General features: G+C 39.9%; 1 long non-coding RNA gene across 1 annotated transcript; it reads left to right on the top strand.

Annotated features, from left to right (window-relative positions):
* Positions 1-3,585: 3,585 nt before the first annotated feature.
* LOC116438130 lies at positions 3,586-26,565 on the top strand. Its single transcript, XR_004237600.1, has 2 exons — positions 3,586-17,131; positions 19,372-26,565. It is a non-coding gene; the product is annotated as an uncharacterized LOC116438130 (long non-coding RNA).
* Positions 26,566-26,772: the final 207 nt, after the last annotated feature.

Raw genomic sequence — 26,772 nt, 5'->3', positions numbered from 1 at the left:
CAGACTGTTTAATTGCCCAGGAACTTCTTTTTTCAGGATCCCTCCCCAAAGGTACCCAGCTTGAGCTGTTTCTGCTGCTGTGCAACTTTCTTGGATTAAAAGCCTGAGATGCTGCTATGGGATACCTTGGGAGGAGAAGTTTCTTTAAAAGATGTAATAATACCTTACTAAGAGCAAGAATATCCAAGGTTAGGAGGGGGGGAGGGGGAGGAAAAATAGCATAAAATCACAAGGCAGAGTAGTTTCTATTTCAAACTACCTGTTACTCCTCCTTCCCTCCAAAGTGTGTGCAGCAGCCCATAAAGGTCTAAGCAGTGACCAGGACTTCTCTCCATCACTCCCTGACAAGCAAACATAAAACACAAAAACCAGGAACCCAGCAAGAGTTGTGAGATGACCAAAACATAAGAACTGAGATCAAAGAATACCAAATAACCTGGACACGGGACACACAGAATCACGCCTCTCACCTTCTGAGAAGAAGAAAGTGCCAAATCTTTGTTATTCATACCCAGAGAAACAGGATACACTGCAAAATTACAGATACAGCTGCAACCTTCATCGTTCTGCTTCAAAAGCAAAATTTCTCATTTTTTAAAGGCCATTTATGTGTACTTGTAATGCAAGTTATTAAATCTAGAATTATGTTTAACTCCCACTTGGGAAATTAAGAAAATTCTAATCTGTGTTAACAGGTGACCTGCACCTATTACCTTAGGACTCAGAAAACCCATTTCATGTGTTTTTTCTGAAATCAGTTTCGGTCTGGGTTAATATACAGACTCAGCTTAGAATTGAGACTATGTCAGCTGACTGGCAGACACTGACCTTGTCAGATCTCTTACAGCCTAAAGCTTCTACATGCAAATTTAAAAGACATTTTTCTTCAGTTTAGCAAGATCTGGCATCTGAATTATGCACATCCACACCACCTTTATGAAGAAGTTCACAGGGAATTTGGTTGAAAGGAAAATGAAAGTTAGTAAGATACTTCCCATCCTCTTTTGGGGAGTAATTTTTTTGCAAGCAGGGTTTTATTCTGAAAGAAAAAGAATCTGTTCTTGGAAAAACTAAAGTAAAATAAAAATGCTTCTGTCTATCATGGGAGCCCATCAGAACACCAGATGGGCATCAATGCACATTCTACCATCTCTCAGGATTTGGGGATGGACCATTAAAAAGCTATTGATGGCTCATAGAAAATGTGGAAACAATCCTATTTAGAAATCATTCAACTTATGCATTACACATGCTCTGAATTTCTTTCCCCTTGCACTTTATTACTAAGGGCATATGAATGAAAGTTTTTAAACACCTCATCTGTTCTTCTTCTGCTCCTTTCCATCCCTGAGCCTCTTTTCAAAGATGGAGTTACTGGCTGTAGTAGAAAAGAATGTTGTAGAAAAGACAATTGAATTTCTTATGGGAAAAGGGAGCATAAGAATGTCAAAAGAATGAACAGATTCTGTAATAAAGAGATGCAGAAAACATATTTTTCTTATATTGGAAAGACATATAACAGTGACATTCAAAACTCAGCCAGAGCCCCTGCTGAGAAAAGCACTTAACCACATGCTCAACTTCCAAGTGGCTGCTTATGTCCATCAAATTCAGCAGGGTGTGGGTGTCTGTCTGCAGCTCCTCAGCTGGTTAAATCACTGCTCAACAGGGGAAACCACTCACCCAGGGCCTAAAATAATTATTCTTAAGACATGCACTGACTTCAGTCACTAGTACTCCATTTCTCAGTGGGGGTATTGTTCTAAAAACTTACTACATAACATTACCCTGAGAGTATTTTTTAATAAATTAACCAGAAATCTTTTACAAACTCATTTTCTGAATTACAGACCAATATTACCCAGCTGCCCAAGACTGAAATGTGTTACAGGAGGCAAAAAAACAGTTCCCACAAGGATTTGCTGCCCCTATATGCTAGCTCAAGTAAGAATGATATTTTGGAAAGGGATGTCCAAAAAATGCACCAAGTCACTTGTGTCTCCTGGAAAAGAACCATCAATAATTCTTACCCTTCAATATTCTCAAAACATTTTTCATCAACTTCTGTCACCTAATCAGGGCAATTGGAAGGGTTTTTTTTTACTTCAAGGCAGCCTTTGCAGCTTGCTGATAGCATTTTGTGCAGCAGAAGGTGTCTTTCTTTTATGATACAGCACACCTCTATCCTCAAAGATCCAAACGTAGCAGATTAATCCTGACCCCCCTCCATCATATTACTATGGTCATTATTTCTACAGAAATTATCCAATGGTGAAATAGCCTGTTCAACACTTCTTCCATGGGATGAAACCTCTAAACCCATGTCTGCCTGAAATTGTTCTTAAAGTAAAATTCCTAAGGGATCTGCATCTAAAGTTCATAAAGCTTGTCTCCAGCTATAGGACCTCATTATCACAATCTTTCTCACAGAAACTCACAGAATATTCAGATGAGATTTTGAAATTACTGTTTTGCATTACTTATTTAGATGCCATTCCTGCATAAACATTTAACTAGTTTATTTAGAAACTGCCATCACTACCATCATGATGCTGAAAGATGTATCTCAATGCAAATTCTGTAACAGTGAAGAACTAATTCTGTTACCATAAAAGCCGATTAAAAAATCAGCCAACTGAACTGTGTTGCTCCTAATAGCTATTTAAATGGGAAATCTAATTTTGGTTTAGATTAAACACTGTATTTCAAAAGAAAAACTTCATCTAAATATAATTGGATGAAATTATTTTGAACCAGTGCCAAAGTCTACTAGTTGAATGCATCTCATTATGGCTTTGCTCTTCAGTTGGAATAACCATTAAAACTCAAATCTCATGTTTGGTGGATTCTAAAGGGTATTTTAGTCACTTCAACAGGGGTCACACAATCCTAATCCCTGTACACAGATTTACTGTTTCTGTGTTTGTTATTCTGTCATGAGAGGACATCAAGGAGTCACAGAATCACAGACTGGCCAAGTTGGCTGATCTGGAAGGATATGGCAGATGGGACAACCAATTGTGAGGACAAAAGGTTTGCTACATGATACAGAGTAGTAAAAGGTGCTGTCTAGACAGAGTTTTGACCAAAACCTACCAAAAATGATCAAATTTCTAAATTACATCTACTAAAGCCAAGAGCAAAATACCCCAGAAGTGACAAGCCTGTTGAATTACACTTCCTTCCGAGTTTTTGTGAAGAGTAACAGTGTTCCAAAGCTTTGAAAATAAACTGCAGTTGATGCCTTAGGTTTTAACTTTTATGTTTTTCAAATCCTGTACTGCCTAGTGTGTAACTGAAGTTTCTTGTAGCCTGTTAACTTCTGCTCTCTCATGCTGGGTAGAGATAACAAAGCCTCTCCAGGCCTGCTCTCCAAGGACACTCCGACTGTCCTAGGCCCAAAAAGTATAAACCAAAAGCCTCTGAGAAGGGAGTAAGATGAGGGGAATTACATCATTAAACTGAAGCTCTAATTGGAGAATTAACCATGATATGCAAATGAACCAAACCTATAAAAGTGTGAAGAACTCGTGACCTGGGGTCCATCTTGGGGTCCATCTTGGCAGTAGCCTCTGGCTCCCCAGGGTGTACCTTTGAAGGCCTTTCAAATAAATACCTACCTTTATTTCCTTACTCCTGTCTAGTCTCTGTTTTTAGGTGGTCTCTCAAGGCATCAGTGTAATCCTTCATACTTCAGTTTTCATTATATCCCTTTGTACTTACAGACTCATTCCAGACAGAAAGAAAAGGGATTGCTCCCAGCTGCATGGCTGATCCCAGATCACCATCTCAAATCAGACAGGGCATTTATAGAATCACAGAATGGTTTGGGTTCAAAAGCATCTTCAAAGCTCATCTGGTCCAAAATCCTTGCAATGAACAGGGACATCTTCCACCAGACCAGGTTGCTCAGGGCCCTGTCCAACACCAAATGTTTTCAGGCTGGGCCATCTATCAGCTCTCTGGGCAACCTGTGCCAGTGTTCCACCACTCTCCTCGTAAAAAATTTCTTCCCTCTATCTAGGCTGAAGTGTAAAACCATTACTCCCTGTCCCATTGCCCTTAAAAAGGCTGTCCACATTACTCTTACAAGTCCCCTTTAAGTCTTGAAATGTGGAAATAAGGTCTCCTTGGAGCCTTCTCTTGTCCAGGCTGAACAACCCCAGCTGTCTCAGCCTTTCCTTGAAGGAGAGATGTTCCATCACTCTCATCACTTTTGTGGCACTCCTTTGGACCTACACAGACAGATCCATGTCTTCCCATGCTGGGGACCTCAGACCTGGGTGTTGATATTGGAAGTAACATAGAAGAGGGTCAGAGATTTGGTATTTTGTAAGCAAGCACACAGTATCATCAGTTATCTTACACGACTAATCCAGGAGGTGGGTACTTAGCATACATCACACTCCAAACCATTTAGTCCTGCCAATAACTTTGATATCGTGGCTTTCTTCCCCATAAAGCACATAATTTTATACTTAAAAACCTACAAAAATATTAACAAGACTCTCATTAGTAAATTGCCTTGTTTGCCCTATCCTGGTTCCTGAGAAAGAAGAGAGAACATAACTAGAATAACATCAAAACCAAATATTATTTTATGTCTGAACCTTCCTTTGTTTCAGTGTTGACCATAGCTCTAATTGGAATGTTGGATACAGGCAGTTTTCTTCAAGTTTAGCTTGAAAATCTGCCTGGCATTTTCAACTGAAATTTTTACTCTAGCTCTAAAGACTCAGAATGTGTCTATCTCCTCTTTAATGTGCTCCTTTCTGCACTATACTTCCAGGAAAAGAAAATCTAAGAAAAATAAAAGCTTTTACAGTCAAAGAAGAACACATATTCTTAAAACTAAACTTGGCCCTGACTTATTTCAAATATCTGTTTGCTTTTAAAACTGTTCTATTTTTATTAGAAAGAAATGCTGCAGGTGCCCATCCCAAGGGCCACTGAACTACTATCACGAATTTATGGAGACAGAAATGACTAATCCTTCTGTGCTGTGGTGCACCACAGCATGGTGACACTATAGGGCCTTCCAGAAGCAGCATATAAAGAGATTTTTAAAAGACTTTTGCCCTGAAACCAGAGTGATGGCACTAGTTCTCTGAAGAGAGTAAAAAATCAGTGAGAGAAATATTAGAGAGTAGTTTAAGCTGTATTTAGTTATCTAACTGCAAATATTTATCTTAGCCCAACTTCTCTGACTCCCTGTGTAGTCAATAGATATTTCTCCTCAGTGGACAATCCCAAGCAGTGAGGACACTGAGGATCCTGTTTAGAGTCATACTCTGGAAAAACAACTCCTATTTTCAGTCCAGAGATACCTCTCTCATTCTGGCTGCTGCTCTCCAGGCAGGTTCCAACACCCCTTCCTTCCAATGGAGCCTGAAGGCGGGAGTCATTCAGTCCCAAAGGACCCATATCCAAGGTAGTCAGGCTCAGCAGAAATCTGGACAACAAACTCTGAAAGGGATTTTTCTGATCATATGCCAACTTCAGGATGCAGTAAGTTGCAACCAGTCCTCAGATGGTGCTCTCCAGTGCCTGTAAGGAAACTGTGTGCACCAGATTGATCTGCCCTTTCCTTAGGCAATGAAATTAGGCAAATGAATCCTTCCCTGTGCTTTTATTTAGACACTAAGTGATACAACTAATACCTTCCAGTCACAATTTATTCCAATTTCATCATCTCTGGTGAGGAACACAGGAAAGGAGGGAAGAATGGAAGAGAAATTCTGACATTATTTAAACCTATGCAATTATTTGCTTTCCAGATTCATGTCACAGTAAAACTGATAGCAGTGAAAGAGTAAAAGGAGCAGCTGAGGCACTTGGAAAATCTGGTCTTTTCAACTACAAGGGCACTTTCCCTGGGTTTATATTGCTTCATTAGCAGAGTTTAGCTCATTACTCCACCTAGCAGGCTACAGAAAGAAGGATCAGTGTTAATATGGACAGATATAGGTGGCACCTAAGGGGTTAAAATGTTGTGTTTCCAGGTGAGGAAGTAACAAAGCCAATAATCCTAGAAAGAAACAGAATAGGTAGAACAGTGTTGCATAAAACCCAGTGAGCTGGAGGGTATGAGTTACAATGCCTCTAAGTCTGGAGGAAATGGTCATTTTCATAGTGCCATTTATGCTTTGTGTTAAATGTATTTAGCTAGAGTTTCTGGCTTCATCCTTCCCCCAAGAATATAAATTAGTGTCCCCATGAAACCAAAGCTATCATGTTGTTGTGAGATGCAGACTGAGAGCACAGCTACAGATGCTTTTCTGGGGCAGTATAATTTTATATCACCATCTATTTCTTTTCTACATCTGATGGTTTATGCTGAGAGCAGACCTCAGCCCTGGTAATGGAAGCACAGCTTCTGTCCTGAACCACTTCCAGTCAAGTTCTGTTAATGGCAGAATCCTGGGTTGATTGTTTAAAATGACTTTTATTTAACTGCTCCCAGAAAGAAAAAGGCTCTGGAGCAGTGTCTAATCCATTGAGCTACCTGATCTTTCATTCTAGCAGAATGCAGGAAAACTCATTTTACCATGATAAATAAGTCCCTAGTAAACTCTAAATGAAAAGAAACGATGAGCTTGTTATTTGACTGTCACTTTTCACGTGTGTCAGATAAATGCAATTTCAAGACACTTTAATCGAAACTAAATTGTTTTATATACATGAATATTTGTCCATTTGAGACTCAGTTTTTACCTGTGTTGAAAAATGTCAGGATCCAAGCAGCTGTAATAGCAAGGGACACACAAAGTATCACAGAATTGATAACAAGAAGACAAAGGGGCCATCTCCCATCTGCTGCTCACCAGCATGGCCCTGCTTGTGCCAACAGAACTGAGATAATTCCTGGAAACTGGCTGTAAGGAATGCAAAACTGTAATCTGGCCCTGTTGGTACGAGAAGGAAGTCTGCTGTTCAGCTGAGGCTGCAAAAGCAGGGAACACAAGCAGAGGTGAAAAAGACTTGGGTTTGTTTCAAAGAGAAAATGGATGTTAGTGCTGGTGAGAAGCATCCTTGACTCTAATCCCATTTAGTGATTAGCTACCTATAGAGTGGTGAAATGCATCCTTTAGTTGTTTTGGACCAGCTGTGTGTTCATTTTAGCTGGTATCTCCTGGATTTTTTATCATAGTGAACAATCATTCCCATTTACCACCCCTAACCTCCCATCTCAGCTGGTCATCCTCCAGGCTGAAAGGATTAATCTATTGTTTCCTTAAACAGAAATTAACACCTGACACCCTTTACCACTATTTGTCATACATTTTCTAGTTTTTCTTTTACCTTTTCCAAGAGGGAAGACTAGAACTGGACACAGTACTCAATATTTAGATGTACAATACAAAACAACCACATTTTCTCATTATATTCTTATTTCCCCATACCCACTAATTCGTTCAGGTCCTTCTTGTCACATGTCTTTGCATTTTACCACTCCATTTAATCTCATCCTAGTTTTGGCTAGTCTTGCACATTTTGCCTACATGGGTCACCAGCACATTGCAAAAACTTTATCTGAGATTCTGCCTGTGAGGCTGTAGCCCTGAAGAACAGGGAATAAATTCCCAATTCCCAAATTGTCCATTCAGAGATGAACAAACTCCAACCCAGAAACAACAACAACAAAAAAATCAGCTGTCGCAACTGTCCAGGCTGGTACAGCCAACTGGAATGAATTTCAAAAAATATTATTTCCCAGTAGCATCTGAGATGTCTTCGGATAAAGACATGATCCAGTTGCCACTGGAAACATTGAGCATTGGGATTGGCCATCAGTTCCTTCTCCTAACAGAGTGAATGATGGTTTTGTATGAAAAATAAGCGTTTTACAGCATTTTACAGCATTTGGTTACGAACAGGGGATGTCAAGTGGAACACTCCAGGAGCAATGACCTCCCAACCTAACAGGGAACCCATTCAGAGTTTAGGCCTCCTCTGCCTATTGGAAAACAGGCAGGGAGTTGAGCAAGGAGGCTCAGGCTAGACCATCTGCCTGCTTAAACTGGTTTAAGCACCTGGAAGTTCACAGTTGTGCTAGGGAGGCTTTGATGTTTCATAGTGACCCCCAGATCCGGAATGAGAAGCTGTGCTGGTATGGAATTAATCTTTCCTCATTAAAAGACATTTTCATGAAGTACTTTTCTACCCACAGGCCATTGATCCCGAGGATTTAAGCAGCTTAAGTGTTTAGCTCTTATATTTCAATGCTTGTCCATTTTGTCTCCTAAGGGAGAGCTTGTACCCTTGGTCCTTTACCTCCATCCCCACACTAACTAACTGTCTCCCTCTCAGCACACAGATCTTCAGCGAGGGATAAGAAAGGTCTAAAGAAGCTACAAGGAGAGGGGGGACACCAGATCAGGGCATATTCCCCAGTGCCTTTGGGGAAACTGCTATCACTGCTACATTCTCTGGGGCGACAGCAGCAAACCAGAACTTGGTCCCTGTGAAGCTGATGTTGTTCTGAGGCAGCCACTCTGACAGTCTTGCTCAGGGTAGCACATGGAGTAGGTTTGCAGGAAATGCACAGGGGTCCTCATACTAACAGCATTTTCACAACAAAGCCTCAGGTGTTCCAAGTGTGCCCTGTTCCCTTCAGCTCCTCATTTGTCTCTCCTCACAACTCACTGCTTATCTCTGGAGTATGGTCCTGGCCCAAATCAAATCCATTCACAGCTGTTTCAGGGAAGGGAAGACATTGAATTGTACCGTTCAGTTGACATCTGTACTGATTCTCAAGCAAAACCACAAACCACCTCTCCAAAATCCTCTTCTGTGGAAAGCTACACCACAGCCACAGAAAGAGGACAACAATTTCCCCCAGCAAACTAATCTGAAGCTGATGCAGACAAGAAGCTCTATAAAAAGCTTTTCTGTTGGCTGGAGTCCTTATTTCTCAAGACAATTTCCAAGAGCAGGCAAGAGACCACCTGTCACTGAACAGGTGATCTGTTGTAAAGACACATTTCTCACAAGCTCAACCCTTATTTCAAATATTATCAAGAGCAGGGTGAGTAGTGCTCTCACTTCCACTCCTGTGTCTGACTCTTGTTTCAAGAAACAGTGAGCCAGATCTCTGAGGTGGCCATTCACACACAACAGGCTCCACAGAAAGAGATTGCAAGGGAGAACTGAGAAGCAGACATAACTGGGATGCTGTTGTTTGTTTTAAATAGAGGAGGTGAACCAACTACAGAAAGCAGAATATAAACTAGTTCAGATACAACCTTCCTCTCAGCATTGTGTTCTCCCAGCTCAGTTCCCTCTCATGGTTAGAGAACTGTGTGATTTGGATTCTCAAACAGTGAAAAAACATGACATTTTCTGAAGAACCACCTCCTCCTTTCCTTTTTTTTTTTTTTAATTTTTAATTTTTTTTTCCTCTAGAGAATAGCTGAATCCACTGAATACTACACAAGTGTTTGTGTTTGCAAACCTGCTGAGATGATGTGGGGAAAAGAATGATGTGGAGATAGGGGCAGAAGGAAAGCTAAAAACTTCCAACTTTTAGAGGAAAAAAGAACCCATCCAACTCTAAGCACCTAACAAAAACATAAATCACCTTTCCAAAATCCTCTTATGTGGAACTTACTTGCAATGGGATTGTTAAACCATGGAATGAAAGCAGTTTTACTTTCTCAGACAATTTTTTATATTCATGTCATGCACTCCTGAGTACAACTAAGCTCAGCATCTAATTGCTCTCAGCTTGACAGATGCAAATGCAAGGTGAACTTTGGATAAAAAAATAGTTAAAAATTAGTTTCTACATTAATATCACATTTCTACTAGCACTATATCAATTTCTGCAGCTCTGCATAGAAGGAACTGAAAGACCAGCAACATCTTTCTGCTCTGAAATGTTTGTCCTTCCTATCCACAATCTGTAAAGATGTGCTGCTTGTACCAAATTTTCAACCATTATACAACAAGAAGGTACTTTGCCAAGAAATGTAATCCCAGAAAAGATTATTTATTAAACATAACTTTTCTAACAGTGGCAGCAAAGTAAAACCAGGATGGATTGAAGCAGCAGTTAGACTAATGGAAAAGATTCCATAATGTGGTGTTTGCAGTTTGTTAGCAAAAAACTTCAATCTTTTATTTCTGCTGAAGCAAGAGGGCATCCCACACTGTCTGGAACATATTTGACCTCTGCTCTCAGAGAACAAAAATTGACAAAAGCACCTGCACACCTGTCTTTAAGAAAGGGTATACTTCTACTTCAGCCTGAAGTTCACCAGCAAAAGCAATGGATGAGACAGATGAAGCTTTATCACTTTCTAATCTTAAATGTGAAGTGCTAATGAAGGATTAATTGATATTTTAAATGTGGTTAGGATACTAATAACTATTAGGGTTGTTTTCCATATCATCTTCAAAAGGAGTTCAAAGAAGTGATAACTCAAACTTACAAGCTGTCTGCAAGTCTACTGAGCTTTATGAAAATATATTATTACTGAAGTCTCAAATTAGTTTCTTATTAAAGTACTTTATGCAGCTTGGCTTAAATTCAAAACTTTTTAGCAGAAAGATATTCAGTGGGAGGTATTTTAAATGCTAAATCAGATTTATTTAGATGGGAATTGGATCTATGTATCTTTTGGGCAGCTTTGAAAGTCTCAGCCTATTTACTTGGGACCACTAGGAGATAGGCAATTTTTTAATTATCATGTGAAAAAAGGTCCTTTTAAATCATCTATTTTAAAAAAAGGATTTTAAAAATCATTTTACTTTGGTAGACTGCACATAGCTGCACATTAAGAGACAGCTGGTTGTGAGTGAGAAAGTGCAGCGAGTGCACTATTAAAGCCACATTTCAGATGGTTAAATTGTATCTTTGGAGATACAAATTAATGATTTTATCCTTTTAAAACATGATATTGCATAAGAAGAACCTAATTTAATAATATTTTATAAAATTCCTTTTAAGCAAATGAAAGTCCTTATCTGGGTGGAATAGTAATATTTTTTATCAGTCCTTGCAGCAAAGATGAGACCTTTTATATGCATTTATCATATTATTTATTTGCATTTCTCTCCATAGTTGAATGTAGAGGTTTTCCTCTCTGCTTTAGCATTACTGTGTTTAAAAAACCCTACATTTCCTCTCCCAAAATAAATTGCACAATTCTTTTTCTTTTTTCATTTTTTTCTTGAATTGATACACACATATCTTTTAAAAGACTATTTCAAAGGGAAGACAAGAAGTGCAATCTGTGTAGAGAGTTCAAGGTAGTGAGGGAAGTACTACGGAGTTTTATTGAGCTGAGAACCAAAAGTACACATAATTTTCCAAAAACTGTGTAATTTTGGTATGTTTTAACGATTCTGGATCCTGCACTGATCATAAATTTAAGTGGCTTGTACTGGGAGCCCAACTCACACGTTCAAAAGTAAAAGCAAGTCTTTCTACTCTTATAGAAATGAAATTATTGCAATTTTGCTGCCAAAGTCCTTAATTGTTCACTCCTGAAAAATGGGCGTCCCCCTATTCTTCTTTACCACAGCAGAACCCATGTGTTTCCCATATTCAGATTTCCTTGTGGAAATATTTTCTTCTATGGTATGCCATGGCCAAGATAATGAAACAAAAACATCTTTGAACCATTCAGAGTGCTACAGGTTGGAAATAGGGTGTAAAATATGAATAATAACTTTCCTCTGAGGTTTTTTTTTATTTTCTGGTCAGTCCTGTTTGAAGTGAAATTCAGTGAGACAAAAACTGAGCCGCTTTTTTGTAACAGGCTTTTGGAAAGCTTATTGTAGAAGACGCACAAACCCCATCTAATAACTCTGTGCATTTGACAGCTTCTGAGTACAATACATGGTAACGCTGGTGTAATTCCAACATGAAAATTTGTAATCATTTTTCCCCAAAATCTTCCAATTGCCTTTTCTTGAAAAGATGATGTAAAGTCAGTTCCTTTGGTCTCAGGACATCTGAAGCTAATTCCTGGCAGATCAGAGCATGGAAAATGTTATTTTTCAACCCCGGGGACTGAAATAAAGAGTGACTTAGGACCAGACATAAATGGCACCACTGAGTGGATGTGGTGCGTGGGATGGGCTCATAAATACACACCTTTAGATTGAAGCCCTTTCTCTCAGGACTACCACGGAATTAAGGACAATTTCATGTTGAAAAGAGTTAGCCTTGACAGAAATGGCAATGAACACCATGCTCCCATCTACTGGATATCCATATTAGGCCATTTTCTAGGCACTGTTGCCAAGACCATTGTGTAACCTCTGTCACAAGAGAGCTCCCAAATCCGACTGGGCAGCTTGATCTAGCACTGAGATTAGGGCAGCTCCAAAAAGGAGGTAGGATGAGATCATTTCCAGAGGTCTCTTAAAATCTTTTTTTTAAAGTATTTTTTTCCTGTGGTTCTGTTTTTACCAGGGAAATATTTCTCTAGTGTGAGCAGCTACATATTTACTTTAGGAGTCTCTGGGTAGGGAAAGAGAGAGCAGGAGGGGGGAACAGTTTATTGGAATGTATTTTCCTTTATTCATCATTCTCTGACTAATACTCTGTCTCAGTCTGCCTTTGCTGTTACCATAGAGCTGATTTCAAAACAACAAAGAAAATAAAATTATGCAGGCCACTTCACTCAATACTTCATAACAAGACACCAGAAGTAATGCAATTAGTAACCCTAATCTACACCAGAGAAGAGTTGCTCATTGCCTAATCCTGAGGAAAATATTCAGAGCTAAAAGGGTCAGTGTCTTCCATGCTACAGTTGCATAGTTACTGGATAAAAAGAGTTAAATTTCACTTTTTTTCCTCTGATGTTGAACTTCCCTAAGGTAGACCTGAGATGATTGACTATAAATTACTATAAAAGGATGATTCCTTGTACGTGTGATACCCATGCAGCATATTGCCTGTAAGATAAACTAAGCAGGAACAGACAATAAAGGAAAATTTATGGGGACAAGGGAGGACAATGTTAGGGAAACACTGGAGTCCAGGCTTTTACCTCTTTATACTAACAGATAATCTGTTTGTTTGAGTTAGGGAACTGATCTGAGATAGGAATTGTATAATTGAGGAGCCTGACTCAAGACATGTGCTTGGCAAATTCCATAAAAGGTCTTGCTTCTCCAGAATAACGATACTGGGATTTCCACAAGCAATCTTAGTTATTACAGCCAAGAATATTTCTTCCTGCTATTTGGGGAAATTTCAGATATTTGTTCCTCCTGAGTATAACATTGTCTGCATTTTGGAAACTATTAGTTCTTGCAAAAAATATGATGTGAAATGTTTCGTCTCCAAGTCTTTGGCAGTCTGAAAAGCTCATTATCCTGAAAGTGGTTTGTAATGGGTGGAGAACTTGGATGCTGTGCTGCTCTCAGTGCTAATTGAATGGCTGTATTATAAAAACATGTCTTATTCTTTGTTCCATTCAGATGAGAGTCTCTGAAGACAATAAAGAGTGCTACCTTACTATCTTTTAATGTTTCTAATGTTGCAGGCTCTCAAAAAAATATATTGTTTTGCACTTCACTCTGAGGTGATATCTGCCCTCAGCCTGGTCTGTATTCTGCCTGCAACTTCCCCCACAGAGTATGCAGTTCTTTTCTGCACATGTACAACCCTTAGCTTTTTGCTAAATTTTTAATAAATAAAAAGAAAGTAAAAAAACCCTCAGTAATAATATTTATACTCATATATTTATACAAAATATATAAAGGCATATAAATACATAAAATATAGAAATAAATACAGGTTTAGGTCTACTTTTAAAATGGTGGTCAGCACCTGTTAGGCAAGGGCTATTTAACAACAAGAAGGAAATACTTGTAGGCAGCAACACGTAAAAAACCAGCATCCTGCTTCAACCCTTCAGCTATTTTCAGTTTGCCAGCATTATTTGTGCATCTCCTAATTTTATGTCTTCAGTAGTAGCTGGATTTAAAGCAATAGCATGCAGCATTGCAAACATCTCCCAAAAGCCTTCAGAGGGAAGCAGCCAGAATAGGCTGCTGGCATCAGTGGCACAACTCCATAACCCCATGTGCAAGAAACTCTGACTCTTGTTGAATGGCAACATATGCCCAAGGAGAACAGAAAGCTTGGGAAGGAAGAGTGAAGAGTGGGAGGCCTTTTGTAAAACAGCAGGAGCAATCTGGCAGCTGAATTTCCTGCACGGAGCACCTGAGGTGCAGCCATGGTGAGGCAGGAGTATTGATTGCAGAACAGGAAAAGGTAATATGTAGAGCCACTCTCCAAAGGTCTGTTACAAATTTGATTTGCTAGAAAATCCAGCTTTTTTTTTTCTTCCTTCATCAGTGTAGTGGTTTGGTCCAAAATACTCATTACTTACTTATTTACTTATTTAATTTCTGGGCATAGGGCAGCAATATGGGATACACATCATAAAGCCACCCCAAGACAGTCAGTGCAGCACTTCCACCACTTTAGATATCATCATGATGGGATGGACCTATAAACAAACAAAAAGAATGAAATCCTGCACGTATTTCTGGGGCTGCAGTTGTGTGAATGGAGACATAACAGTGGTACTAAGTCTTGAGTAAGCCATGGTCTTCTTTTGGACAGCTGTGTGGATGGTCAATTTTGTTCACAGCACATTTTCCCTTCCGTGGTTTTTCCACTTTCCCATTACTTCTTAAACTGGTACATCCAGAAGTGTTACTCTGATTTAGCAGGCCTGCAATGGGAGCAGACTTCTGAAGACAGACCTGACACTCTTGTTTTGTAGATCCAGGCTGTTTCTGGGTGTTAGAGAGGACAAAACTTATATTTTCTCTCTATATTTTACCATACTCCGCATTAATAGTTTGTCTGAATGAACAAATCTGTCATGACATCACTGAGGGAAGGCTAACCTTGCACTCACCTGTTATTTAAGGAACTTTCAAAATACCTTCAGGGGATGAAGAAGGAGTGAAAAACAAACAAACAAACAAACAAACAAACAAAGCTTTAGTTCTTTCTTTGGTTTTCCTTCTTTCATATTTTGATAATTATAGTCACAGTGTAATCGACCACACTTAGCAACACTGCTCTCTCAGTAAAACTTGCCTTGAAAATAAAATTCACTACATTTCATTCTTTCACAATATAAAAATCAAGTATGGGTATGATGCAAGGAGACACTGGATCTGAACATATGCTCCTCCATGCTCATTACCAGCCAGCTGCCATGGGCTGGCCCCCAGGAAGAGAGCAGAAACAAAAGAGCAAACATGGAATGATCTTTCCTCCAGGAACATTCTCCTGGTTCTGGCATGTAAGGCGTTTCTGAACTGGGTGTTGCATCTCAACTGTTGCATTCACCAATCCATGATGCAAATGCCCTCTGTGAACTTGTCTTAACATCTTCTGAATTAATTTAGCCTTTTTTAATCCCCAGTATCCTGTAGCAATGAATTCTACTCTTAAGTAAGTGGGTGGGAAGATATTCCATGCATCTTTTTAGTACCATACAGTAGTGGCAGCTCAGGAAAATGGCAGCCTGTCCTGATCTTGTTAGAAATAGGGTGAATATTAAAAAGACCTCACATGTAGTTACTGGTAAAATACCCAGGTTCTTACTTCTTTTCAGTGAACTTTGAGCACATCTTCAATAGTGAAGGAAATGTTCAGTCATGGGGTAAACAATATCTAGAATAAAAACTGTACACTTAATTCATATGTAAGTTTCCTCTTTCTCTGTTTTTTTAACTTTGATTACCAGTTATTGTGACATGAATTTACTCATATATATTTTCACTCCAATGAGTTCTATGATACAAATGATAATGATATATCACTTTCAAACCAGAAAGAAGATTATATTTTTACAAAGAAAAAAAAATCGTCTTCTATACCTTACAGACTCTGTATTTTAGGTTTATATCTTCATCCAGAATGTTTCATTAAGAACAAAATCTTTTAAAAAGTTATGCAATAAATCAATATTAAAAAGAAAATGTATGGTTTTATTATGGACACTTTATAAGAATGCGTTTACTTCTGTTGATGAAACTTTTTGTCCACATTGTAGTAAATATTTGCAAAACTTTTTATGCATCTTGTAGTACATACCACTCATACTGGGAAATCCAAGCATGTTAACTTCAACCAGATTGCCTTTAGACTTTGACTTTAGAAATGTTCTGCATCTACTTCCAACTCCAGAGTCTGCACTTATGAAAACTTGCCCATTTTTCCAGCTGTATGAGAAAAGAGATATCTCATTTGTCTCTTTACCTTCCTATTAAACCTCTGCAGGCACTCAAAAAAGTGAAAGCAGAAAGTCTTTGATTTTACAGCCGTTAAGTATCAACAGTGGTTTTGTTACTGCTAAGCAGTGCTTGCACAGAGCCAAGGCCTTTTCTGCTCCTCTTGCTGAGGAGACCTAGCCAGGTGACCCCAGATGACCCCAGGGATGTTCCAGACCAGGTGACATCATGCTCAGTGTACCAAGTGAGGGGAAAAAGGAGGAAGGGGTTGTCTCCCCAGTCCTGCTGGTGGGGGAGTGAGTGAGCAGCTGTGAGGGGGTGGGCTGTTAGCTGGGGTTAAACCACAACAGGAGTTAAAAAAGAAAGGGAAGGCACTTTGAAAACATCAAGTTTTTGTGTTTAGACCTTACCAGTGTGGTCATTGCAGAATAGCATTACATGTGGATGATTGGTCACTGCTGTTTTTCAGGTCTTAGCCTGAGCAAAGAAAGAGTTGGAAATACTTAGTCTAAGCATGCTTTCAGGTTGACTCTTGGTATCAGATACTGTCCCAAGTGCCCCAGTTCCTCTCTCTGCCCTGCCTTGGGCTAAGAAATCTAGCTAGGAAATTTTTATGAATGTAGGAATGTCGGGTTATTATTACCTAAACCAGGTGCCATATGACTTGTCTTTGCCTGTGCCCTCACTAGTCTAATACTGTCTAAGAACCATTCATGAGGATTCAATGAAACAGCATCACTTACCCACCTATTTAAAAAGCCCTGCAAATAGCTACATTTGGGGTTGATGGGAATGGTTACTGCTATGGCCTATTAGGTAGATTGCAATTCAGGTCCCTTTCTTAAAAAATGGTGATGAGGTTACCAAAAGCACGTTTGGCTTCTTGTCGAAACTCTCTAGGTGTACTCAGGTGTTGGGGTCCCTCCCCTGCCGTGTAGCCCTGGGAGAGGGGCCCTGAGGGCACAGACACGGGGATTCCCTGCCCCTGCTCAGCCTCGTTCCCATTGGTTGGTTTGTGTTCCCTGCGCGGGCAGAAGGACCCTTGGTCCCGTGACTGGAACAGTTCCTCGGCAGAGCCCCGGCCATGCGGCTGGAGAAATAAACATCTCTGAAACAGCTATCAAGAATCTGTCTGTCCATATATATTTCCTTTCCACGGGACTCCTGGTTTGATATATGCGTGTTGCAGTATCCCCACTGCAACAAATGGTGGAGAATTGCGAGCAGAACTATCCCCGATCCCTAAGCGACTGATTTGTGTGAGTAAACCCTGGAAACTTTGGATTCCTCTTCTTGGTTTTGCTTTGCTATTCCGTATCTAAACTATGGAGGAACAGTGGGAAGACTCTTGGCTCTCCGAGCCGCATATGGACATTTATCTTAAACTTAAAATGATTCTTGAACAACGATTTGTAAATTTTAGCTTGATTCAAGCTCAGAAAGAACTGAAACACTTCCTGGCATGGTTGTTTAAGAACTTTTTCTATGTTTCTTGGGATTTAATTCTTACCAACGGCTTTTGGAAAAACCGTTTGGACACAGTTAATACTGGAGTCAAAATATATGCCGATGGAAGAATATTTTCGTGAATATTATTTAGTTATCGAGACTGTTGAGCAATGTCAGCTGTGTCCTGGCGAAGGGAAGCCTGGCTCAGGGACCGTGCAGCCCAGGCCACGTGCACCGAGCGCTCTCCGAGCAGCAGCGAGGCAGTTCCCGCGCGCGGGCGGAGCCACGCGAGCCGCAGTGTCGGTGGCGGAGTGAGGCACGGCGGGACCCGGCAGTGCCCGCCCGGCCCCGCGCAGCGCGTGGTGGAGCGAGCCCCGGGAACGCCCGACCGAGAGGGGCGGCGTGTGGGCAGCGGCGGTAGAACGGAGCCGCGCCCAGCCGAGACGCGCGCTGGAGCAGGGCGCGGGGGTGTCGTCGCTCGGGGGCCCGGCCGAGACGTGGGTGCAGCACCTGGCATCGGCAGCGAAGCTGCGACCAGAGGAGGCGACGCACGGAGAACTGAGCGGCGCGGCCCGGCCCGGCCCGCGCAGCCCCGAACGCGACCCCGGGAAGAGCGCGCAGGCACCAGCAGCCCCGACAATTCCAACACGGGAGCGACCGAAGGAGAGAGCAAAGACGCAGCGAGACAGAAAACAGCAGCCACTCGGAAAAAGGAAAAGATCATAGAAACTAAGATCTTAGGGATAGTAAAATGGTATAATGTTAAGCAAAATTATGGTTTTATAACAAGGTGTGACAACCAGCAAGACATATTCGTGCATAGAACTGCTATTAAAAAGAATAACCCTGAAAAATGCATCCCAAGCTTGGGAGATGGAGAGGTGGTGGAATTTAATATTGTACTAGGGAGAAAAGGGTTACAAGCATCGCAGGTCACTGGGCCTGATGGTGTTCCTGTAAAAGGCAGTATATATGCAAAAAATCGTAGTCATGTTAGACAGTATCTCTATTGTAAGTCCCCCCTACAGTCTCCCTTTCCTAATCCCACCTTTCCCTTTTACCCTATGTCCTATTACCCCCAGTGTATTCCCAATCCGTTTTTTCATCCATGGTTTCCCTCACAAAACCATGCTTTTGCCAGTTGTTTCCCCAAAAATCCCTTTCCAGTGCCGAGTGGGGGATGAAAAGGGGAAGGGAAGAAGTTAAACCCTCTCCTGCCTCAGTTTCCCCACAAAGCATGCCCGGAGAGTCCTGTTTCCCTTCTGTCAGCCCTAAGATGTTCCACAGAATCTGTTTGGACATTTAAAGACTCAGGACGGTGGCTTGTTTTGTTTTGAAACTGTTCTTGTTATGTTTATCCAGTTGTTTTCATTCTCCTTTTATTAAAATAAAACGGGTGAGGTGTTGGGGTCCCTCCCCCGCCGTGTAGCCCTGGGAGAGGGGCCCTGAGGGCACAGACACGGGGCTTCCCTGCCCCTGCTCAGCCTCGTTCCCACTGGTTGGTTTGTGTTCCCTGCGCGGGCAGAAGGACCCTTGGTCCCGTGACTGGAACAGTTCCTCCGCTGAGCCCCGGCCATGCGGCTGGAGAAATAAACATCTCTGAAACAGCTATCAAGAATCTGTCTGTCCATATATATTTCCTTTCCACGGGACTCCTGGTTTGATATATGCGTGTTGCAGTATCCCCACTGCAACACTCAGGGTAGAAATAAATAAGATATAGTGAAGTAAGGCTCAGAAAGAGTATGTCAGCTTTTTTATTTTTCCTGAATCTATACCATAAGAATAGGAAACAAAAGCATACAGCAATTGTTTATGGAAAGTAGACACTGTTTATAGAACAGGTTTGTCTTGTCAGACCAGTCCTCTGAATCAGTCCTTAACTTGACAGTCTAACCCAAAATCATCAGTAGAAGTTCCTGTGGAAGTAGCATTTCACCCCAGAAATTCAGAAGCTGCTAAACAGACTGAGATTTATCACAGACAAAAGAAACATCTGCATCCTGCAGTGCTGCAACCCAGTTCAACAATTTAGAAACAGAGTCTCTCTTTCCTTATTTCCCTGTTCCTTGCTCAGAACTGTTTGCTAGCCCTCAGAGAAGGCTTGTCTGCACTTGGTCCTCCCAGGTCACTGCTTTCCTAAATAAAAAGCAGTCATGACCCTTCGTACTCAGTTATGCTTGGCTGCAGAGATTATGCAATTTGGTAATAAAATAATATTGGAATTTCTAGATCTCTGAGTTCTTGTGCTCAAAAAGTCGTGGGATTTTGCGTCACAACATTTGCAGTGATTAACCACAAATGCTCTTGCCCAGCTGAAGGAATTAAAGAGGATTGGTGTGTATTAATCAATAGATAAAGAACTTCAGAGTTAAATTCCAGTCTGTTTAACCACTCTAAACCAGCTATATTATAGAATAATGTATGGGTTTCCCTCCTCTTAATTAAAGGAATCCATCAGACTGCAAAGTCTGGATTCTTCTCAATTAGGGAGCTGGGTTGTCTTCAGCAACCATCTCTTTCAGCCTTTTGCTTAGATAAAGAACAAGGTCATGACACAAGGGGCTCATATTAATTATGAAAAACCAAAATTGTAAAAATGAATGCAGGGTGTAATGGGATTGTTCAGGTTATGTGGTGCAATAAAATAAAATGTTGAAAAGATGAAAAGAGAGATTTGACTATAATTGCAAATGTACCTGCACAAACCTGCTGGAATCAAGGAGGTTTTCTCTAAATCATTTCATGTGTCAAATAAAAAGTGCCTCAAGAACAGGCTGATTACTAGTTTTTAGCTACTTACTTGATCCTTGCTTAAAAATTGTATCATGCCTACAGAACAAAAATCTGATAGCTGGCTGTCAATAGTAAACTAATTTTTAAACTGGAACTGAGTTGTGCCTAAATTTTCATGAATAAGTATTTCTTGCTATTGTACTACCATCAGTGAATTTCTGAGCACCATGGAATGAAAGCCCTTTAAATCTTCAAAGTAATTTAAGACTTTTTTTCTGTCTCCATTATGTATCCTGTACACTGCACTAGATCTCCTACAGTGGTTGATTGACCTCAGCAAATTGTGTAAACACAACTGCATTACTGCTCAATTAGCAGAAGAACTATTAAAACTCTTGGGTTTCGGGTTTTTGTTGGGTCTTTTCTTGGTTTGTTTTTTGCTTTGTTAATGATAAGCAAAGTGTTTGTAAAGCCCTGAGTTTAAATCAAGAAATAATGAACAGCTCATTTTAGGGAAGTTTTAAGTGAAGTACTCTGGAGGGTTTCTTTTAAATTCTTTTTAAATTAAACCAAATTTCAGCTTCACCATTTCAACTACGCAAATTATTTTCACTTTAAATATGTTCCATTAGAATTTTGTTTTCATTTATCTAATGTTTCCGTTAGAAATTCCACGAAATTACAATTCATGATTGCCATCAACATGAAGCTGCACTGAAGATCCTGGCTAAATACAGATAACTGCAGTCGGCCAGTGGCTGGCTCCAGTGAAAACAGGAGTATCTACATCAGCTATGGAGTCTCTTCTCCCTCATTCAGAGCATGGTAGAAAATGGGTTTCATTGAAAGACAAATGGCATCAGCCAAAAATTAAAAATACCCCTTGACTTACCCAGCTTTGAAAACCACATTGTTAAGCCACAGAACTTGTTTTAATTTAGGTTGTTAGGTTGAGAAAGATTGATTCATTTAGATTTAGGATTCTGCAAATTCTGCATTTGTTACAGTCCTCTGAGAGACCAGAAAAAAATATTTGAAAACTTGAATCTGCTTTGTATAATATCACACATCAGAAGTCCTGATGAGGTGTAGGCAAAGTGAATAATCATGACTGCTTGTAACATAGCCCAGACACAAATTCTGATCAGATTGGCTGGAAAATAATTTAACACACAGATGGATAAACAAATGTATTTCATCTGGTTCAAGGTGAAAAAATGTAATCCACTCTTCATTTCCTGATACCTGTCTGAACTTCTCATATCTAATTTAGTATTGTCTGCTCTGCTACATTTCCATTCAGATCTGAGGATATGCCATATGTTTCATCCACTGTTCTCATTACACTTACAAAGCTTGGATGCTTTTTACTGAGAAGTGCACAGGCTTTTTTTTTCCCCTTATTTTTTTTCTTAAGGCACCACAGAACAGCCACTCCCAGAAAAGACAAAACTGTTGGGAAATATGGCTTACAAGAGCCAGTGGAGCACACAGAAAAAAGCTGATGAAGAACGTCATTTCAGTAAATATTCAAAAATAATTTTTATCTCCTTTCTTTTCTTCCCTGTCTTCTTCTCTCTCCTCCTACTTTTTCCCTTTCCTTTCATGAGACCTGCTGACTGCAAATACGGTTTCTGAGGGGAAGCAAAATATATAAAATTATAGTTCTTCTCCAAAAAAGGAGGACATAAAATATTTTACTGAAACTGAACCTTTTTGCTGGAAAGGCAAGCCTCTGATTTATGTCCCAATGATAGCTCAGCCAGCACCTCCTAGAGCACATCAGCCCCCGGATGTAGGGCCTGGAGGGTGCCTTTATTGCCTTTATTGCCTGGGCAGCTCTGACTGGGCTGCAGATCCCTTGGCAGCAGTTGTAGCACTGGGTTGTGAGAAGGGAAAGAGTTTCCCTGCTCTAGAGCACCTCTAGAGTTTTTCTGAACACAGACCTGAGGGTTTTGTTTGTTTCATTACTAAAAATACTGTCTTCATCTGGGCTGGGAGCTGAAATGGAAGACTGAGAATGGTCTATGCAAAATCTTTTTTTCCTTATGTCTGTTTTCATAGGATTAGAGTTTAAAACACTTTTCTCCTCTTGGTTGTGCAGTCTCATTTTCTCTTGTCTCAGAGCTATTATATACACACACTGACAGCAAGAAACACGTTTATTAAACTTGATTTTGAAATCTTCATTTTTCTTCCACAAGTCTCTTAAGTGACATATCCCCTGTCACTTAAATATATTTTCCTTCAGTTTGAAAAGGGTTATTCCTCCCCTTTTGGAATCTTAAACCATAGCCTGCAAAGTAAAAAGAAGTTTTCATGGCCAAAATATTCGAGGTGTTTATTGTTCTACTAAAGGGCACTTCCACAGAAACGAGGGGCTGGGACTTATTTCCATTTCCTACATAACTCACAAAGTCTGGCTGGCTGCAGTACAGTCTTGGAAGATGTGCCTCATCCTAAATTGTGTCTGTGCACTCTGCTGACTGTGCTGGGAGACCAGGCACGAGGCAGCCAAGCCTCCCACCTTACAATTGCGCAAATACTTACCCCGATCCTCAAAACCTCGCACACTTGATAGTGCCCATCCTTTGCTACAAGGAAAGGCTTTCCTGATGCCCTTTCCCAGACCTTCCAGTGAGGTTTTGAGACAGCCACAATGTGAAAACAGTGGTTTTACTTCCCAGAACTCAAAAAATAAAGTGATGCACTCCCACTCCTCTGCCCCAGAGACACATTTGGCTGTGTGGGTGAGGTGATATCCCAGCTGTGTCCCAAAAGTACACTCAGCCTCAGCATCTCAACTCATGTAAGAACACCCACAGCTAAAGTTCTGTGTGCTTTGGTCTGCATCTTTAACTGAGCTACCAGCATAATGTTTTTATCACTAATTACAGCCTACCATGCTTGCCGTGCTTTATAACATTCTATATTATCTATATAGCTGACTTGTTAGAAAGTCAGCTAAAGGCAAGGAAGCATCCCAAGTTAATCTGGTCCTTCAGAAAACCTCTTTCAGTGGAGAGGCTCAGAGGCTGCTGCTAACTCCAGTTAATCATGTCTGTTTACTTCAGTTTCTAACTTTTAATCTGCTCGTTTCAGCAAAACAGCCTCCAAAGTTTCATGGGTACTGTGGTTCCTTGTTGATTTAAATTCATACTTAATTAAAGTTGAATTAATACTTAATTTAAGAGGCATGCTGGCCTTGTTAATGGGATCACTCCAGGTACATAGCTAATTTAGGAAATGAAGATGACTTTTATGCTGTTGGGCGTCTCAGTGGTAAAATTGAATTTTCTCAGGACTGAACAAAACACACCCCTTATTTTGTTTAGCTGCCTAGACATATTGATTATTTGTGTATGAATATATGCATATTATATATATTCATATTTAAGGTATATATATAAACATATGTATATAATGTGATATATCATATAATATCATATCAATTTATCCATATTTATTCCCACAAGTTTCTGCTGGATCAGACATTGCAGAACACTTTCAGCAGCATGGGGAAGAATTTGTGTGTGTATGGGTGCCAGCAATGAATGATGGATAGTTTGGGGTAAAAACTGTCACTCAGAGGAGTTAAGAGAATTAAACCTTTCAGTCCATGTGAAATCCTTGGCACAGTTTGGAACTATTCCAAATGTACAGCTACAGATAGAAATTTTGGGGGGGGGGAAAGGAAAGAAAAAAAGGGAAAAAACCCTGAAAAATATTTCTCCATGTGAATCACGAACAGGAGAAAATGGGAAAGCAATTACTCTCTCCAGTTACCTAATCCACTAAAAAAAAAAAGTGCTATCTTTTAATAATAACTACATTTCTTGAAATGTAATATTGCATTGCATAGTGCTTATTGACTTTATTTTTTCATTGGGAACCATATTATTTCTTAAAAAAAAATGACAAGAATATTTACCCCAGTAATTTATTTCATTATAGTGGTTTAGCAATGACACCATCATGATAAATTCAGTATAAATATACTGAGCACAAATGCACCTGTGCTTTCACATTACTCTTTCCAGGAGTTCAGAAAAGCTAACAGGGCAGTTGTAACATTCATAATCATCACCTATGTTAAATTATTTCAGGAAGAAATTTTAGTCCTGTATTTTTAAAACCTATTCCCAAAGTAAAGTGTGACAATGTAATTTCGAAATTAGAGTAATTAAGACCCTTATAGGCCAACATGCTGATGTCGATTTTGTAGCTGCTCAATTTTCATTTTTCCTAGTGACACATTTCCTCTAATTTTAAAGATGCTTCAAGGCTTTTGAACACTTTTTAGTAGTCATAATCTAATATTCTCATGACATTCGTCTTTCATTCATTTATCTTTGCAGCAGAGTTGGACAATACCTGTACCTACTTTTATATTTATGTGCTTTGTGACACATTAAAATAATTCAGATTGATTCAAGGTCATTTTGACTAAAGCTGCTCAAGATCAGAAAGGCTCTTGCTTTGCCTCTGATGCTTTGATATGGAGACAATATTAGATTCTATATTCTTTGATAAAAAGGTTCTGTAGCATGGACAAAATTCTGTTCAATCCAAACATCAACTTATGTTTCCATTTTCTTCCCTGAAAATGTATTTCTTAAGGTGTAAATGACCAAGTTTTATTGCTTGTATAACTTGCTGCAAGTATCACAACTTTTTGAGTATTGTGTGACTTTTAGAAATGCATGACACTGGTGTGCTGTAGCAGTTGTTATTTCTATACATGTGTTTATGCATTTTGCCCACCCAGAGAGGGGGGATAATGAATCTTCAATTGATTTTAATTTTCCTTCCCGGCCTTTCAGTGGGAAGGGGGTTGCAGAGGTGGGAATAAAGACCCAACAGACCAATTTTCCTTGTTGGCATGATCTTTACACACACTCTGAAGCCACATTACCTTGCATTTCTGCAGGGCTGTAAAGGAAGAGCAGTCAAATTGATTTGATTGACTCAAGAGAAAACAAACTGGCATTTTACCCCGTAAATGGGTGTTTCTTTTGCTTGCTTCTTTCTCTTGAGAGATTATGAGCTGGAATAATTTCTGGTTTTATCTAGTTTTCCAGTTTCACAGACGCAGCACCTTTTCCAGTACCACATTGCCTCATTTCTCTCATTTGGAAATTGTATTTACATCAAATACTGGTCATCATAGTGGGTTTTAAGTAACGCACTCTTCAGCCTCCCCTGCACTGTCTGATGGCAGAAATTCTCCACTATCAGTGCTTTCAAACACTTCACTGACAGTCTGCCAGAACACTGCAAAGCTTTAAAGACAAGGGTTACAACGTCCTTTCCAACTAAGAACAAAGGAATCACTTTGTTAGAAAACCTGATACACACAATATTTACCTTGTATTTCAGCTAAAGGCTTCATTCTTGCTTTTCACTTTGAGACCAGGGAGGAAAAAACACAAAAATATGTATGTTCAACAAAGAGATGAGGCCAGTGAGACAAAATAGGTGAGAAAAGATAGCAGAGAAAGGAGCAGAAGCAAATTAAAGAATCTGTTGCAGCCAGCTACATAGGGACACCAAGGAACGTATTTGCTCTGTCGTTGGTACAGCACATGTTCATCTATCAGCCTCTATTTTAGGATGCTCTTGGTTCAGTGTAGAACTATTTTTCTTTCCTTTATTTCTTTCTTCAATTCAGAGAAAATTTAGCTCTAATGCCCAGAGGCATTGGGTATGATATGCACTGTACACAGCACAGAGAAAATCACTGCCTGAAATAAATTTAGAGTCTGAATAGCATTTTAAAGAGAACAGGTTCTATGTGAAATGCTGTCCACATCACAGAGAGAAGATTTATGTAGAAGTGTCAGAAGACATCCATTTTTTAAGAATTGGAAAGGGTATAGATGTAAGGGGAAGAATACTGTGGACTTGACCAAGTTCACAAATTACTACAAAAGATTAGACAGATTTCTAACCCCTGAATTGAGTAATTCCTAGCCATCTCTGAATCATGTTCATTCCAAACCAGTTTGGTGCCTGAGGCTTCACACTGCTGGTTTAAGGCTCGACAAAATTCATCGGCAGATCTGAGAGCTATTAGCAGCTCCCAGTTTAATCGCTACCTTTCATCCTGACTTGTTAAAAAACAGCTGAAGTGACTACAGTTAAAAAAAAAAAAAAAAAGCCAAAAAAAAAAAGGCCTCCAAAGCAAAAACGACTACAAACCACAGAAAAAAAAGCAAAGTCACATCCAACAGTAACATGGGCTAATAACTGCAAATATCAAATGCTGCAGTGACACCAAGAGGTGAAACACCAATTTTCACCCTGCAGGTACAAGGCTGAGTCTCACTTTTAACACTTCTCATTTCTTCCCTGTTTAAATTTTCC

The sequence above is a fragment of the Corvus moneduloides genome, chromosome Z (genome assembly GCF_009650955.1).
Source record: "Corvus moneduloides isolate bCorMon1 chromosome Z, bCorMon1.pri, whole genome shotgun sequence".
Taxonomy (NCBI): Eukaryota; Metazoa; Chordata; class Aves; order Passeriformes; family Corvidae; genus Corvus; species Corvus moneduloides.
This window is presented reverse-complemented; position numbering and strand designations above follow the sequence as displayed.